Source organism: Myotis daubentonii, chromosome 17 (genome assembly GCF_963259705.1).
Source record: "Myotis daubentonii chromosome 17, mMyoDau2.1, whole genome shotgun sequence".
NCBI lineage: Eukaryota > Metazoa > Chordata > Mammalia > Chiroptera > Vespertilionidae > Myotis > Myotis daubentonii.
This window is the reverse complement of record NC_081856.1, coordinates 35597156-35617030: the sequence shown is the minus strand read 5'-3', so window position 1 is coordinate 35617030 and position 19875 is coordinate 35597156.

Genomic DNA, 19875 nt, shown 5'->3' with positions numbered 1-19875 from the left:
CTTGGTAATTGCTAAAACATGACAAATATTTTAGGTTTCATCAAAACCAAGGCTATTTTTTTAAATAAAACCTAGATGACATATTTTAGAACTATTCAAACTGGGACCCTGAGTAGACCTGCTTTCCTATAAATCATATTCAAGGGTAAGAAGCCTATTTCCCCTACTTGCCCCCTACTATGTCTTCTTGTCTATTACAATGAATTTTTTAGCTAGTCTCAGGTCTCAAGGAAACTATTTTCAAAGTATCTGACAACCATAGGAGTGAGTACTTTAGAACCAAGGGATCTTTCCTTTAGTTCACTGATTCTAGGGACTATATACACCCCCTTTAATAATATGCAGCAGCAAAGATAAATGTCATTTAAATTTAACATTTCTGTTAATATTTCCATAGCCAAATATTTATTTCTCATTTTAATATTTCTAGAGCCTAAACTGTTGTTCAGTGCTCTGTTCTCAGTGTCTAAAAGAACTTGGTAGAGAGAAGATTCATACACAAGTGAAATAGTAAATGAATATTTAATGAGATATTCAAACCTCTTAACAAGGGGTGAGACATAGTCATAACATAAATTTCAAAATTACCATGTTAAGTTTCTCAACTGGGATACTGATTATGAGCTAGGACATGTTAAACAGTAGACAAAGTTAGAAATATATTATCTAGGTCATTTATTTCTGATAAATGATATTTGATATCTCTCCCATATTATTATAACAGAATAAAGTGTTATCAGGGAAACTGGGGTGTCATTTTCTCCACTGGGTGCTTGGGGTGGATTCTTTGCAATATCTCCAGTAAAGTAAGTTGCTGACACTCTCATGGGAGGTGGACTGATTTTTATTTGCATGGAATTACATCACTGGATTTCCAAAGTCCCATTCCAGTCACAGAAGTGTATCTGGGGTTTCAATAAAGCTAAAAGCAAAGCCAATGTCCCGAGTTTCTGTTCCATGTAGCACCTGGTCCAATTCAGCATCAGGCTGGTTACAGTCCATTAGTTCATTGTGTGCAGGGTCCACATGGCAATGGGCCATGTGGATGAATTCAGGAAAGCAGGAGCAAGAGAGTCCTGCAAGCCAAGAATCAAGAACACCCAGAAGCAACGAAGAGAGGGGAGTCTTTTGTTTAGGAAATTAAATATCCCATAATTCCTGTTCTTGCAGTGGCCACCCCTATTTTATTGTGCATGCATTTATTCTGCTCCTTGTCCAGTGCTTCTCCCCAGTGATTTGCAGGGAATAGATCTGTGGCTCCCTGGGGAGTATAAAGCTTTAACTTCCTGGGGAAGCTGCCCTAATGACATGCCTATAACATTTGGCCTTTCCTTTGCTCCCTTTGTATTAATAATAACTAGGTGAATTACAATGTTATCAAAAGCAATAGCCCAAGATTTGCTAGATAGGTTGCAAATTCATGAATCACTGTTCAGGCTTCCTTTACTATCAAGGAATGTCTGTTCAGTTTCCAAAAGTTAAAAATTGCACACTGCTTTCAACAGCTAGGTCCTCCAGAGGGTTTTAAGAATACCCTTCTCTGCTCATTTTTTTTCAATTTTTATTGTGCTACTTTCATTAATTGAAGCAACTATTCATACAGCCTTTTCTTTCCCTAACTACCCCCCTCACACCACATCCACTTGCAAAATAATAGGTCACATTTAAATTGAAACAAATTTCATAGGTAGTAGCATATCAAGCTTTTCTATCAAGTTTTCTTACTGGCACATCAACTATGATCATTTCCAATGTGGTCTAAAAAATTCTTTTTTCCTCCTCACTTTTATGATATAGCAGTCTCATCTTGTGGTCATATAAAGGATACACTTTTAAAGAGCATTATGATTTGAATATGAAAAACTATGTAGCAATAAGTTTTAGTCCCATATTTTTTCATTCTGGTCATTCTTTCCTTCATGATTCTGAATAACACTTATGCATATGAATGAAAAGCTTTCACACAAAAGTTACAGCCCTTGCATCAGGGCCTACTACTAGCTAAGTTATATGGTTTTTACTAAGAGCACAGAGGCAGAACAATTTTATGACAACTAATTGGTTATCACTATCTACACTAATAAAAGAGAAAAATGGTAATTGGCGTACGATGATACCCTTTTCATTGGCTAATCAGGGCTATATGCAAATTAACTGCCAACTAAGATTGGCAGTTAAATGCCAACTAAGATTGGCAGTTAACTGCCAACAAGATGGCGGTTAATTTGCATATGTAGGCACAATGCAGGGAGGCGAAAGGGAAAGCAGGAAGAAGCCCCCTGCCACTGACAGTGATCAGAAACCCAGGGGGGAGCTAAGAGCTGGGGGGCCAGGGCAAAGGCGGCCCTGGGGCTGTCTTTGCCCTGCCCCCCAGCCATGATCGGAGAATCAGGCGCCTTTGCCTCCCTGGCCAGTGATAGCAGGAAGTAGGGGTGGAGCCAGCGATGGGAGCTGGGCACGGTCGAGGCTGGCAGTCCCAGGAGCTAGGGGTCCCTTGCCTGGGCCTAAAGCGGAGCCCATGATCGCGGGGCCGCTGCAGCTGTGGGTCCCCGCTGCCCGGGCCGGACGCCTCAGCCAGAGGCGTCAGGCCTGGGCAAGGGGCCGATCCTGCAATTGGAGGGTGATGGGGGTAAACGCCTGAGGGCTCCCAGTATGTGAGAGGGGGCAGGCTGGGCTGAGGGACACTCCCCCCCACACACACCCAGTGCATGAATTTCGTGCACCGGGCCCCTAGTCTACATAATAAAAGCCTAAGCGACCATTACGGCAGAATGACCAAAATGACCAGTCGCTATGATGTGCACTGACCACCAGAGGGCAGACACTCAGTGCAGGAGCTGCCCCCTGGTGGTCAGTGGCTCCCACAGGGTGAGTGCTGCTCAACCAGAAGCTGGGCTCATGGCTGGCGAGCTCAGCGACGGTGGCGGGAGCCTCTCCCGCCTCCACAGCAGTGCTGAGGAGCAGTGAGCTGAGCGATAAGGAGCAGCGAGCAGGTGGGCAGTAAGGAGTGAGGGGTCCCAGACTGTGAGAGCATGCAGGCCAGACTGAGGGACCCTCTGCCCCCAGTGCATGAATTTCGTGCACCGGGGCTCTAGTAATATATAAATGATTTGAGTCATTTTCAATTTTGTCAGCTCTATTGCTACTAGTTAGAGTAACTTTCAGGAGCTTGAGACTAGTGTAATATCCAATGAATATCAATGGAGAAAGCGATAATATTAATATCTTTTTTATTGTTTATAGGCAAAAATGTATTCCTTTTACTCATTTCATTAAGCCATCACCAATATTTTAGATATGAATAATTCTACCAAAGTACTAAAATAAGTATTTTGGTTCTCTCTGTTCTTTTCTTTTTCCTTTTCTTGTTATTTTATGTGGAAAGTAAAATATTCTTCAAAACAGAAACCTCAGTTATCTAAATTACAACACAAATACTGACCTATTAATAGTTTCCTACCTATACTAGGTGATAGTTCAAAAACCATGGAAGTAATTTATCACATTGCCTTTTTGTTAACTGATCTGTAAATGTTATCATCCTATACTTTTACATGTGCTCACGTATCTGCACACAATAGAGTTAGTCTTAGATTTAAGGCACTTAGTTAAAAAATACGCCCAGGAGACTGTATAGTTTCTGATTTCAGCAGAGAGAAACTTAAAAATAGTATTTGGATCAAAGAAAGAAATATCTGGATATGAAAACTCTTACATTTATTATTTTTGTCATTATTATCATTTCAGTTGTTATGTTCAGTGATAAAATCAGTATCGAATAACCAGTATGTTCAATTTATCATTTTATTAATATGCACAAGTAAAGAATTGATATTTTTTCTTGTAGAATAGTAAAATTATTTTGGAATTAGTCTTATAATTTTCTTATTTCAATATATCCTCCACCCAAAACTGCCCAAATTTTCCTAAGAAAATCTAAATAATCATGTAATATATTTTATATAAATTTAGAAAATGAGTATTCCCTAATTTATAAAGAAGTCCTGGAGACTGGATGTTGTAAATTCTTCTAAGATTTGACAAAACAAAGTTTCAATTTTTTTGCCTCAGTATGGGTTTTTATTGTATCTACTAACAAAATGAGCCAAATTATTTTTTCATTTTAATCTCATAATGTTTAAAACCTAGAGAGTAGATAATGTAGTCTTTTAATGGGAGATTAGACAAGTGAGTAGATTTTTTATATCAGAGAACTCAAGGGTTTAAGGATAAGCTAAGATAATATAATAAGTTGAGAAAACAACAAATGATATCAACTTTCTGTCCTGGCAAACAGTATTCAACAGCATATTTTTAAAAAACTGAACACCATTTATTTCTTGAATGAGAGGACTTAACTTATGAAAACTGATCAGTCTAATATACCACATTAACAGAATGAAGGGGAAAAAAAAACATATGATCATTGCCATGATGAAGAAAAAACATTTGACAAAACCCATTACTATTTCATGACAAACACACCAAAAAACTAAGAATAGAAGGACACAACCTCAATGTAATAAAACCATATATAAAAAACCCATACCAAACTTTGTACTCAATAGTGAAATATGAAAATCTTTTCCATGTAGATTAGGAGCAAGGCAAAGAATCTGCTTTTACTACTTCTATTTAAATATTTCCAGCCTGAGAAATTTAGCAAGAAAAAGGTAAAAGGTAACCAAACTGGAAAAGAAGTAAAATTATCTCTGTTCTCAGATTATATGATATTTTACACAGGAAACCCTAAAGATTCCACACATAATGAATTTACCAAAGTAGTAGGATACAAAGTCAACCCACAAAAGTGAGTTTGGATAATCTGAAAATAAAATTTTGGATAATCTGAAAAAAATTACAAAATCAATTCCATTTAAAATAATATCCAAAAGAATTAATACTTATTAGGAATTAACTTAGGCAAGAAGGTGAAAGTCTTGTACAATGAAAACTATAAAACATTGCAGAAAGAAATGAAAAAATACATAAATAAATGAAGACTTATTGCCCATCAACAGGACAATGAATAAATCAATTTTGCTGTATTCACAGAGTGGAAAATTATACAGTGATGAAGTAGAACAAATTATAGCTACATATAACATAATGAATAACCTTCACATTCATAATATTGAGTGAAAGAAATAGGACAAGTTCCTTCTGTAGGATTTCATTTTATACAAATATTTAATTTATGTAATTAGAGAGAAAAACAAAGGAGTGACATGTAGTTAGGATCATAATTAGTCTTGGGAGAAGAGGGAAGTTGGTCATTGGAAATGTGCAAATTCTAGACTCCTGAGGCATAAGCAAAGTTTTATGTCATGCTTAGTTGCTGGTTACATGGGTACAAGCTTTATTTTTTAAATTTAAATTCTTTATTGTTCAAAATATTACATATGTCTCCTTTTCCCCCATTGACCTCTCCCCAGCTCTTCCCACCTCCCAGCACATGCCCTCACCCCCTACTGTCTGTGTCCATTGGTTATGCTTATATACATGCATACAAATCCTTTGGTTGATCTCTTACCCCATCCTTCCCGCATCCTTCCCTGCCTTCCCTCTGAGGTTTGACAGTTTTAAAGAAAATGTTAAACTCTAAGCTTTCTTTTCCTCATATAATTTTTATGTATGTGTTATTTTTCACACTTAAAAGCCAACTTAATAAAGGGGATATTGAAAATAGAGTAAAAAACAAAAAAAAATTATAAGAGAAAAGCTTAGAAATAGAACAGATGAAAATTAAATGTATAATAAGAGCACCAGAATGTTAACAATAAAAGAAGGGGAAGATTAAAGATTATTTATTCCCATTAAACAAAGTTATAAATCTTTTAGTCAAATTGCCAGTCACAAAATGAGTCTAATCCTAGCTTTTGCCTTGGTACAGGGCTTCTTAAAAAGAAAACAGAAATCAGCCCAAGAAAGTGCAGGCACTAATGGATAGTGAGAGGTTGAAAAAGAAGTACCACAACACACATTCTTTCTGGTTACCTATAGTAATAGAAGATTAAGAAATTCTTGGTTATTCAGGGAGGTGGGAGGTGGTCAGAGGGACCTGCCGGAGATTGAATGACAATACTAATCAAGAAACAATTTTTAAGTTCCCACTTCTTTTATTCCATCTTTGGATAGATCAAAACCTTGGGATAGGTGACACAGACAAATATTAAACAACGCTAGGTTTGTAGTTGAATTTTTTTTTGTATTTAATGAGAATGAGATTGGTGGTTAGGACGTTTCTAGATGATTTTATGAGTTGATATCTGGCACAAGGTAACATTTTTAAAATATAATTTTGTTGAAATAGCTACATTGATGACATGGTAATAAAGGATATGAAAAATGCCACCCCAAATATACCATTCTGTCTGGCATAAGGATTAATTTGAGCTTAAGACATTTCAGAATAAACAAATGCAGAGACATTCTCTAAACTCCCCTTATCTGCCAAAAAACAAATCCTCAAAAAAACAACAACCCCCAAACAACAACAAAACCCCCCAAAAAACTCAATTTTCATGCCCCCTCCTCAGAATTTTATCAACCAGAGAAGACTGACTTTTATCACAGAAAAGATGAAAAATTCATACCAAACCAAGACAAACTATCATATTTCCCATCTGTTATCCTAAGAACCCATTTTTCTTTCTTTCTTTTTTTTTTTTAATATATTTTATTGATTTTTTACAGAGAGGAAGGGAGAGAGATAGACAGTTAGAAACATTGATGAGAGAGAAACATCGATCAGCTGCCTGCTGCACATCTCCTACTGGGGATGTGCCCGCAACCCAGGTACATGCCCTTGACCGGAATCGAACCTGGGACCTTTCAGTCCGCAGGCCGACGCTCTATCCACTGAGCCAAACCAGTTTTGGCCCATTTTTCTTTCTTAACAATCATTGCTCTCTCATATATAGCTTTCTCCCAGTCCCTTTCTCCTATTAAAATTAATAAATTTGTGTACATTTCTCCTATTAATTTGTTGTTAGTTTAATTCACCGGCCCCTCAGCTACTAAACCTAAGAAGGTCTTCTACAGTCAAGATCTCTAAAAATTGGTAAAAAACCAAACAACCAAAAAAATGAGTAAACCGTTAACATCAGTAAGTGATAAACAACTGGTATGAAAACTATGCATATAAATTTTGTTTGTATTTGTAATTTTTTTTCTGAATAATTCTGTAAAAATAAATACTGATAGCACATTTTTTAAAAAAAATATATTTTATTGATTTTTTTACAGAGAGGAAGGGAAAGGAGGGATAGAGTGTTAGAAACATCGATGAGAGAGAAACATCGATCAGCTGCCTCCTGCACACCCTCCACTGGGGATGTGCCCGCAACCAAGGTACATGCCCTTGACCCGAATCGAACCTGGAACCTTTCAGTCCACAGGCCGACGCTCTAACCACTCAGCCAAACCAGTTAGGGCCCGACAGCACATTTTGTATTACTTTTGCTTTATGGAATAATGATAGTTTAATCTAATTATTTAATCTTAATGATTAATTATTCCACAAAATAGGAATTTTATAGTAGTACTTATGGAAATTTAGTTTTATCTGCTTATGCTAAATCATTTTTTAAAATTATGATTGAATTAACCATATGCTAAAAGCCATAAATAACACACTAATTTTTTGAAAATATTGTTTGTTCTGGAGGCTTCTGAGAATTAAACCCAAGAGGCTGCTTTGAAGAAAGAAGACTGCCTAGCTAAACTTCTATTAACATTAAACATAGCAAATGTCACAGAGTCCTGGCAGTAATTTAGTCCATTTTCACTAGTGAGTATTAATACCCTGAATACAACTTTAAACACTTTCAGTTGAGCCTTTCAAATCTGAATTTGTCTGTGTCTATTCTAAATTCCAAAATGTCCCTTATCTACATTAATTTTTACTTCACTTTATATTCAATCAATATTTTAAAATTGATTGAGGTCAATTAATTATGGGAAGCTTTACTATTTCACCCTTATGTTGTTTTGAACAAAAATGCTAGTGATTCTAATGTAATATGGCATAAAAATACTTTAAATCCATTCCATAACTATTAACTTTTAGCTTTTTATTAATCTCTTTTAAAATAGTTCAATTCGGTGGGGATATTTAAATATTTTACAATATCAGATCATTGATAAATATCATTCTTGAAGAGGTTAAAACTTCCATCTTAATGGCCTATAAAACAAAAGCTTGCAACACCACTCTATCAAAAAAGTCTTGCTAGGGGCAAGGATTTTTTTTTAATTCGTGTGCTGTGATTTTTTTTGTCCCCTGCTCTTTAAATTTTATTTCTCAACAATTTTTGAGGCAGAGCTTTTAAAATTGTGCACAATTCTTCCATAGCAGTGGAGTGGTATATTCAATGTATATCTAGGATCCTGTAAAAAACTACCTCAGAATATAGGTTTTGTAGGGCTCATTTTCAGTAAGATTGGTCTAACTTGCTGCTTGAAACTGACAATTCTGTGCCTAATTGAGCATGCAGTTACACTTGAACACATTCTAGCATTTTTCTGTGAGTATCTTAGGCAGTATAAACCCCTAGGGCATTGAGCAGGATAGGAGCAATGTAAGGAAATCTGGCAAAACCCTGTATGTCTTCATTGAATTTCCACTCTAGTTATCACTCCCATTCTATATTTTCTGCCTTTTTTATATCTGTGTTATTAATAAAAAAGCAATAAAGTGAAGACTAATATAATAAAATGATATGTTCTATTTGCAGAATAAGTATTATTGAAGATTTATATCTTCCCATTTATTTTCTCATTGTTTAAACTTATAAGATGGACTCAGAAGTTGCATATAAAATTTGGTGAATTTTTCAGGCTCTTGAGTATTAGGTAGCAATAGCAGAATTGTTTCTCATGAGACTTCATAAAAGAATGGGAAGTTTTATTTCAGTTTTACTCCAGGACTAACAATCTGAATCTATGTGTCATTTGATATTTAGGCTCATTTATTTAGTGTAAGTTGCAAAACCACAAAGCAGTTGATTATTCTCTTCAATCACTTTGATTAAATGTTTTAATTCACTGGAAGAAAGTTATAATAGCTATTAAACTCTTCCATACATATTTAGTTATTTTAAATTTAAAGAAAAGAACTGCTTATTAAACTTGCACATTTTTCAAAAAAATACCCAAAATGTCATGAAATTTCACTAAAATGTATAATAATATAAAAATAACATAAATCCTCATGGATACAAAGAAAGAGGGATGGGATGAGAATAGATGGAAGATATCAATACATTTTTGTAAGGTAGAAAGCAGATAGATAATTGGTAACTGGCTTATCATGGTAAGAAATGCTTCAGTGCCCACAGAAGGCAGTAGCAAGGAGAAGCAGGCTGATTCTTCCTGTAGAATCCCAGAAAAGCTCAGCAATGAGTATTACTAAAAACCTTAAAGGTGAGGATAAAGTGTGCTTACCACATGGATCATAGCATGAGAATCTGTGAAAAAAGCAGCTAAAACACTGTCTCCACCACCTCTGCTACAAATTCATTGAGCTACTCCTTAAATACTGCTCATCCACCCTCCTAGAAAGTAAGTAAATTATTCCTTAATAACAATTCATCAAAATAAACTTAGAATGCAGGGAAATTAGGGGCAAAAATAGAAGTGTTTATAGGAGTGCCTTCATATTACATGGTGAGATTATTCAGACTAATTTTATTTTTTGGCTATTAGCATATTAATCTAAGGCAGAAAAATTAGAGATTCTTCTGAGTAAACCAAGTGGAAGAAGATAATTCACCACCTTCCAACCCCTGCATTAAAAAAAAAAAGCAAAACTAAACCTTGAAGAGAATTGCAGACATTACAGGATTTTCAAATAGAAGGGCTACTCAGGAGGTTGTGAAACTTTTATTGTAAAGGCCACATAGTACAAATTTTAGATTTTGCAGTCTATAAAGCAAAATAGAAGCTATTATACAGTTGCTTACATAATACAAGAGAAAAAAATTCCCACAAAGTTTGAATCCTGTATAGTTTTATTAACCAATGTAACCCCATTAAATTTAATAAAAATCCATCTACACTAATAAAAGAGAAAAATGGTAATTGGCGTACGAGATACCCTTTTCATTGGCTAATCAGGGCTATATGCAAATTAACTGCCAACTAAGATTGGCAGTTAACTGCCAACTAAGATTGGCAGTTAACTGCCAACAAGATGGCTGTTAATTTGCATATGTAGGCACAATGCAGGGAGGCGAAAGGGAAATCAGGAAGAAGCCCCCTGCCACTGACAGTGATCGGAAACCCAGGGGGGAGCTAAGAGCTGGGGGGCCAGGGCAAAGGCGGCCCTGGGGCTGCCTTTGCCCTGCCCCCCAGCCATGATCGGAGAATCAGGTGCCTTTTCCGCCCTGGCCAGTGATAGCAGGAAGTAGGGGTGGAGCCAGCGATGGGAGCTGAGCACGGTCGAAGCTGGCAGTCCCAGGAGCTAGGGGTCCCTTGCCTGGGCCTAAAGCGGAGCCCACGATCGTGGGGCCACTGTAGCTGTGGGTCCCCGCTGCCCGGGCCGGACGCCTAGGCCAGAGGCGTCAGGCCTGGGCAAGGGGCCGATCCTGCAATTGGAGGGTGATGGGGGTCAACGCCTGAGGGCTCCCAGTATGCGAGAGGGGGCAGGCTGGGCTGAGGGACACTCCCCCCCCCCCACACACACCCAGTGCACGAATTTCGTACACCGGGCCCCTAGTATATAATAATATGTGCATACAAGGGTGGGAAAAGTAGGTTAATAAAAATATAATAATTAATGAATAAAATAATAATACAAGAATAAACTGTTCACATATTCACAACTACTTTTGCTAGCCCCTATAGATATAAACCTACTTTTGCCAACCCCTATAGATATATAGTCTATATAGTGAGAAGTGGAGCCATTTGAAAATAGAGCTAGGGCAGCTATTCCAGAGGCACTGCCTTACCTGTCTTACTCCTGAAACCTTTGGAAAGACTGAACTGGGCAAAATATACTGTGGAATGAGCCAAACTAACATTGTATTCCAAACAATAGGAAAGCAGATGCCCTGACCACCAGGACAGATGCTTATGAACATTCTTTAGAATTCTTACCACCATGGGTAGCTAAAGAGCAAGTTAGCTTATTTGCACCTATAGAAATTCTTTCCTTAGCTTATTAGCACCAGTAGAAATCCCTTCCTTGTGTAATTATTTATGTAATTACAATTAAGTGTAATTATTTTTCTTCCCTTTCTCAAAAAGCCCCTGTCTTCACCCCATAACAATTTGGGTTTCTGTCTGATCTCTAATAAGCACTTGTTGCCTTTCACTTTGGCTATTGTTTTTAGGCTAACAATATTTTTGTAATGCCTGTCTAGTAATGAAAAGAATAGAATTCATTTTTTGGGGGGGATATATTTCTCTATCATTCAAATCTACTGCAAAAGTTCATCTTATACTAATATGCAATGACATTTTATGTATTTCATTTTAAAATTGTTATTTTACACAAACAGGTTCTGCCAATTAATGATATCAATCTATAAGCATATGATCTTTAGAACTTCTATTTTGAAATAATTATACATTCACAGGAAGTTACAAAAAGAGTATAGAGAGCTCCTGTGTACCTTTCTTCCATATTCTTCCGATAGTAACATTTTACTTAACTAAGTACCATGTCAAAACCTGAAACTTGAACAGATGCTCATATACCACCAGTGTTACATGCATTCACTGGTGTGTATGTATGTTTATCTGTGTTGTTCTATACAATTTCATCATCTGTATAGATTTGTGCAGCTACCTACACAATCAAGATACAGAACTGTTTCTTCACTTTACAGTACCCCTTATCTCCCTTCACTCCCCTTGTCAACTCCTGCTAATCTCTAATCCATTCTCTATAAATGTGTCATGTTAAGAATGTTACATTAATGGAATTGTAGATAAAAATAAGTAGTTCTATGAAAAGTAACCTCACAGAGTGATCTGATCATCAATTCCTAGTGGGCAGGCCAATAGAATATTATTCAGCCACGAAAAAGAAGGAAATCCTTCCATTTGTATCAACATGGATGGATCCATCTTTAAGGGCATTATGTTGAATGAAATAAGTCAGACAGAGAAAGACGAATATAATACGATCTCACTTTCATGTGGAAACTAACATGCTAACTCATTAAAGCAGAGAGTAGAACAGTGGTTGTGAGCAGACTGGGGGTGGGTGGGAGGTGATTGTTAACAAGTACAAACCTCCAATTATGAGAGGAATAAGTTCTACAGATGTATGTACAGCATAGTGAATATAGTACTATATTATGTACTTAAAATTTGCTATGAGAGTAAATTGTAAATTATCTCATTATAGCAATAACAACAAAATGGTAACTAAGTGAAGGATGTGTTATCTAACATTATTGTGCTAAACATTTTACAGTATATACATGTTTCAAATCATCACATTGTACGCCTTGAAGTTACACAGTGTCATATATCAATTATATCTAAAGAAATCTGGAAAAAAGAAAAGTATTAAAAGATATAATCATTTCAGTGTTATAGAAATCAAGATCTGCTCAGGAAAAAGATCTTCCCATTGATAAAGGAAGCCCATTGGGATTACAGTAATTTAAATGAACAGAGATTGTCTGATTTACATAGATTGAATCAAAATATAGAGTTGCATGGACCAATCCATTTCCAATTCTGTATCCATACTTTTTCCATCACATACCATCAAAATAAACCAACCATCATTAAAATAAAACAAAACAAAAAAACAGTTAAGCATTATTGCCACTGATGAGAAGTCCTAGCTTTCCAATGCAAATTTCACTAACAATTTAATACCTGAATTAATGCTTAGTTCGATTCCGTAAGTGTAGCAATACTGAATGATTGATGAAGCATGGATCCATCAGAAAGCTTTTAGGACACAAAGGATACAACTACTTGAAGAGGAAGGATTGGAAATAAAAGTGTGAAGAAACAGTTTACAGAAAGTAAAGACAGTCACTGTCAGAAGTGTATATTTTAGAAAATAAATGGGGCTCTTCTGTATTGTAGGTGAAGAAAAGGAAATGTGAAAATTTAGAGATATTTTAAGAAAGAGATTAAGAAATTTGAGAAATTATATCCAGTGCCTATCATAAACATGGCCCTCAATGCATATTTACTGAGTTATTCAAATAGTAAGTGCAATACATTTCAAGAAGTCAAATAATAGTAATGAAGAATTACTCTCTACACTAATAAAAGAGAAAGATGCAAACTGACTGTAGCTTCGCAATGCTCACCAGCCAATCAAGAGTGAGTATGCAAATTAACCCAACAAAGATGGCAGGTTAATTTGCATAGGAGCAGCCAGGGGCGGGGCAGGACACTTGTGTCGTCACCATGCCAATGACACAGGTGTTCCGCACCACCCCAGCCGCTCCAGGCCTCTGGGCAGCGTGGGAAGGCGGAAAGGCGGCTCCGGGCTGGAGCAAAGGCAGAAAGGCGGCTCTGGGCCCAAGTGAGGCAGAAAGGCAGCTCCGGCTGGAGCGAAGGTGGTGCCGGCAGCCTGGGGAAGGAAGGCCCATTCTTGCACAAATTTTCGTGCATCGGGCCTCTAGTTTTTAATAATTCTGTTTTTAAAAATACATATATTGGAACATAGATGCACATTCCATATGGTGTGTTTTCATCATGTAATTACTAGTGTGTCCATGGTCAATTAGGCTTTTGTTGGTGACCCAAGGCCTCGTTGTTTGCCTTTTAGTAGCTGCATAATTTTTAATTTGTAATGAATAGATGAGTAACAGCATCTTTGTGACTTATATAATAATGCACAGGGGTGAAATTTGACTTCATTTTTGGTTGTTGTTATTTGTTTTATAACTAATGAAATAGTATGAGAAGGGGAGAGAGAGAAAGAAATAAAGACCTAATGATAAAGAATGGAAGAGGGCAAAAGAACCCAATGCTGTAGAAGAGGTTTTGAGAAACGTCCTTAAACATAAACTTAAACATAACTATAGCAGGGGTCAGGTTCCTATACTGTAATATGTACTTACTGATCTTGATGAATATGGAGTGTAAGAAACTGAGGAGATGTGAAAAGAAATTAAAGAGAAAAAATAATTGCATAAACAGTTCATAAACAGAACTTATTTGAAATTTCAAGACTTCTATGATTTGACTTTGGATGGTGGGAACACAAAGCAATATACAGATCATGAATCATAGAAATGTACACTTGAAAGATGTAATCAATGTGACCCCAAGAAATTTAATAAAATATTAAAAACAAACAAAACAACAAAAAGTTGTATTTCTATAAAAGGATTTAAACCTTAAATGTACATCAACATTATATAAAATTTTAAACCTATAAAAATGTGTCTCAAGCTTGAAAAAGTATTCTTATAAACAATTAAGTAGAATCCATGGTTTCACTATGTTAATTTAATTTGAAAATATTTTATGTGTAAAATAAAAACTATCCTTTTAACCTTGCTTCTATGATAATATTTTTTTCTTATCAGATTATATGAATTGCATTCTTCCCTGTTATTATAAACATATCTAATCTCACCTTTCTTCTCTGAATAGAAAATGCAAAATTGGATTTCCTGATTTTAAAAATAAATTTTATTGACCTTATACAGTGAATATTAATCACCTGTGTGCAGCTCTTGGCATCCAAAATTTAAGATCCAGTGAAGTGACTTACACTGTCATGGTGTTATTAATTAGTACATTCGCTCACTCATTATTCATCATGGCCTAAAGCAGTTTTGATCCTCAACTGTTCTCCCATAGCTGAATAGTTTGGCTAATTGGGGCATGCACTAACTCCTTAAAGTATTTGAATTTGTTTTTGAAGTAGGACAGTGGGTTGGCTTTAATATATCTTTACCCAATATTCTCAAGTCAAAGAACAAGGCCACATCTGCCTGATTTATGCCTTGTCTCCTGTTCTCTAAGCACTATTTAGAGCTGTATTTTAAAGTTTGAAGAATACCCTTTCACTTGAGCAGGTCATTATGTGTCTAACTAGAGGCCCAGCGCAAGAAATCGTGCACAGGTAGGGTCCCTAGGCCTAGCCTGTGATCAGGGCCATCTTCCCACTCGCCAGTCCATAGTCCTGCCCTGCTGCCATCCAATGATTTTCCGTGGTTCCCCGATCACAGCACGGCTCTGGTTCTCCAGAGCCTACGGGCCAGGGGGAAGGATCAAGAGGTTGGCTGTTTCGCCAGTTCCACCCTGCTGCCACTCACTTCAGTTTGCTGTGGTTTCCTGTACGCCATGCTGCGAATGGCATGCTGCGATAGGAGCCTGCAAGCCAGGGAGGGACAAAGAGGTTGGCCATTCTGCCCACTCGCCAGTCCTGCCCTGCCGCCACTCACTTTAGTTCACTGTGGTTCCCTGTTCACCATGCTGTGATGGGAGCCTGCAGGCCTGGGGGGTGGGGGGGTGGGGGTGAACCAGGAGGTGGTCAATGCACCTCATGGCAACTGGTCGTTCTAGTCATTACGCTTATGGTTGCTGAACTTTTATTATATAGGATTATTTTTCCATATACCAAATGTGGGTGTGGGATGGATGATATTTAAGGCATTTTGGACCTCCAATGTTTTATGATTCCAGAAACCTCAGCATATCTATTATTTTTATACTACTATACTATCATATTAACCAAACTTTGGGGGGGGGGGGAGAGTAGAAAATGACATTCAAATTGCTATAGGAACTCCAAGATTTTTTAATTTAATCACAATGAAATCTTATGCTAAATTTATTAACAAACAGCAGAATTGTTATATTTATATTTCTCTTAGATTCCTTAAATATATTCTACATTGAAAGAGGTGCTACTAAATAATCAATGTCCAAAACACTACAAGAAGAGGGATAAAAAAAATCAAAGGAAATAAAGGCATCTATCAGCCAGTAATTACATATCATGAACTAGTTTTTATCTACTGAATAGATTATTATCATTCTATAGTAAAACCTGATGGATTTGCAATGGGGACCCCAATGAATGAGAGTAATATTTAGTGAGTTGAATATTTTATTATTTACATCTAACAAGTGAGAAAATAAAAAGACAGTTTATGTTGTAAATTATCTGGAACTTGGAAGTCTACCAGGTATGCCCGTTAATAATGCGGATTTTGTAGTCAAAGATAACACGATAATTTCAAGAGAAACATCAAAAGTGCTTTATTCAAAGTAATGTCCATCACTAGCTACACATTTCCCTCATCTTTCAGGTCATTTGTGGATACTGTCCCAATACAACTTTTCTTGTTTTAAGGAAGACCATTCAGAGACCCAATTTTTCACTTCTTCATACGTTTTTAAGTGCTGCTCAGAAAGTGCGTGTGCCATCGATTGGAACAAGTGGTAAATCTGAAGGAGCAAGGTCTGGTGAATATGGTGGGTGAGTTAATACTTCCCAGGCAAGATCTTTTAATGTGTCTTTAACTGGTTTTGAAGTGTGTGATGGTGCATCATCATGAAGCAAAATTACTTTGCCCATTCTGGTGGTTTTAAGATCAAAGCGTGGTTCAAATTGATTATTTGTTGTCGGTAGCAATCAGTATTGATGGTTTCACCTGGTTTTAGAAGCTCATAATACACCACACCTTCCTGATCCCACCAAACGCAGAGCAGTGTCTTCTTTCCAAAGTGATTTGACCTTGTAGTTGATGTTCATGGTTGACCTGGATCAACCCATGATTTTGTGCATTTGGGATTCTCAAAATAAGTTAACTTTTCATCGCCAGTCACAATTTGATGCAAAAAAGACTTTCTTTTGTGTCGTTGAAGCAACATTTTACTGATGACTTTCCAGTTTTCCATTTGTCTTTTCGTTCAGTTGATGTGGCACCCATTTTCCTTCCTTTAAAATCTTTCCCATTGCTTGTAAATGATCAGATATTGTTTGCTGAGCAACATTTAATCTTTCTGCAAGTTGTTTTTTAGTTTGACATGCATCTTCATCCAATAATGCTTGTAATTGTTGGTCTGAATTTTTTTTTTGGTTGACCCGGATGTTCTTTGTCTTTCACATTGAAATAATCACTTTTAAAGCATTTAAACCAGCGTTCACAAGTATCTTGCGATGGATCACGTTCACTATAAACTTCCCGAAGTATGCAATAACTTTTTCTTCAAAATAAAGTAACGAATTAAAACTTTCCGCAAATGCTATTTTTTTTTGCTCTTTTTAAGCATAAAAATATCTATGATGTTAACACCTTCAGCAAATTTGACAGATGATGTTTTGAAGCTTGCTGTCAATATAACAAAATAGCATAATATCAAATCGCATATATATCAACATATGTGTAACTCCATCTATTGAAAAAATCTGCATTATTAATCGGTACACCTGGTATGTTGTTGAATATCAAAGGTTCTGTCCCATGAAAAACAAAATATTTTGTTGCAAGACAGTTTCCAATTAGGACTTTCTTATTTCCAAGAGCAAATACAAACCCAAGCTCTAAAACATTGCAACAATGACAAAAACATAAAAATACTGTATGTGTTGGAGCTTATAAAGTCCATAGATATTATTAAAACACTAGAGGCCGAATGCATGAAATTTGTGCAAGGGGCTTGGCCTTCACAGCCAAAGCTGCTTTGGCCCTTGCAGCCCTGGCTTCTAGTGAATAAAGAGATGCAGTTAGAGAAATTATAATATGGCTTTATCTTGGAATTACAATTATTTAAAATGTATATGTGCAAAATACACGTTTCTCTAATTTTAATGCAACTCAGCCTAACAAGATAATATCTGTAATTTATTTATTGAAATGTGTACTTAAAATTATTTTCTGATTAGTGAATTGAAGCTATTACACACTAAAGACAACTCCTAGAAGTAGATAAACTTATAAAATGTTATATTTTTATTAATTGCTTCTTCAAACCCTATTTAATTGATCCATGTGATCCCATTTGTTTGAGATCTAACAATTTTAGAAAAATACTATGAAAAGTAAGTCACGTTAAAAAAAAATAAAGCCTTCAGCATTTTAGTGATTTCTGATTGATTTGTAAAAACAAATAGTATACAATGGTTAGAAATGTTTTGGAGTTTTGATAAGAAAACAACAACAAACAAAACAGTCCTTGACTTTTAGAAATTGACGTGATGCTCACATCTGGGCCTCAATGTTGTTACAAATTTATCCAACTCTTTCAGCTAAGCCATATTATTCTCCTGTTGAAGATAATATCACCAAGCATTTACTTCAGACAAGGGCACTCACCATATAACCCCAAAATACCTAACATTTCCCTTTCTCACTAAGTGAATAACTGCTGGTTCTTTTTTTGTTGTTGTTGTTGTTTTTGTTTTTTCTATTTTGGCTTTACCCTTCTAATTTACTGTGCTAACAGATAAGAATTATTGACTCCTTGCTGAGCACAACCTAGTTAGCACGGCTGTTAATTTCAATACTTCTGATTTAGTAGTTATAAGTACTTCATTGCTGTTTTAACTAGCATTGTATAAATAACTTATGGGGTTGAGTATTTTGCTATATGTACTAATTTTCTTTCCTCTGCTACAAATTTTCTGTTTGCTTTCTTACTTACATGAAATATGTCATTTTAAAATAGTTTACTTATCTTTTAAAATTGAATGAATATATGACATCAGTGAATACAACTCTATATCTTAGAAGTCCCTATGAGTTACTTATTTAAAAAATTAAACAATTATTTTATGTGTTTATGCCTTTTAAATACAGAAAAATATATTGGTTTCACAATTTAATAGTTTTTAAAGAGTTATTAGTATAAACCAAGCATGTCAAACGAGGCATGCAGGCCTCCGGCCACGAGTTTGACATGCTCAGTGTAAACTGCCAAGATTGGTTTTCAAGAAGACCATTAACAGTATTAGTAACACTGGCTTACTATTGGCTAATAGTCAAATAATAGATATTTTTAGAAAATGGAACATAAAAATTTAAGTTTTCAGGGAAAGAGTACTTTTTAAAACAAACTCTAAAAATTCTGGAAGCAAGTAGTTGGTGTGTTTTACACTGCATCACAATAGGAAACCAGTAGATTGCTACAGGAAATAAATTGAACATACAAAGATCTATTAAACCCTGAATAGTTTTTACAATTTTATTTAGCACAGGCATCTAATTATGAGATATTATGAACACTCACGACATCTAATATCTTTCAGTGTTGTCTTTCAATTAGTTAGGACACTCATTAAAGATTATTAAGATTACAAGATGAAAGTGTTCTCAGTGAATTAATTCTTTTATATTATGCTTATTTATGAGTTCATTATTTGATTACTAGAACACTTTTATTTCCAAGCAACATAATAGCAGAACACAGTATAATACAAGAAAAAATGAACTTTAATCATCATATATAAAAGAAAAAAAGGCATGGATTTCTCATATCATTGTTTCAAAGACAATTTACTGACTCTGAAGTGGAGATGCATGCTTCAGTTGCTGTTGGCCAGACAGTAGATCAAGACCTTACTTAGTTTTCATTTTACATATGCATGCTCACATTCAGTGTTGCTTAAAACATAATACTGGAGATAATAATAAAGTGCTGTTTTAAGAAATGCTGCATTAAAAGCACTATTGAGAACATTGAAATATACTGAGAAACAAATTGGGCATCCATAATTTAAATTTAAATGGGCCTTGGAAGAGCTGGGATCTCAATATGAAGGTGATATAAGAATAACTTAATTTACCTAAACTTTTTACATATGTCCCAGAGCGGCACATAGGAATTAAAAAATAAGTCTAAAGTTGTTGTTTTTATATGACACCAAAAGCACAAGAAAACAAAAGCAAACATAAACAAGTGCCACTACATCAAATTAAAAGCATCTAA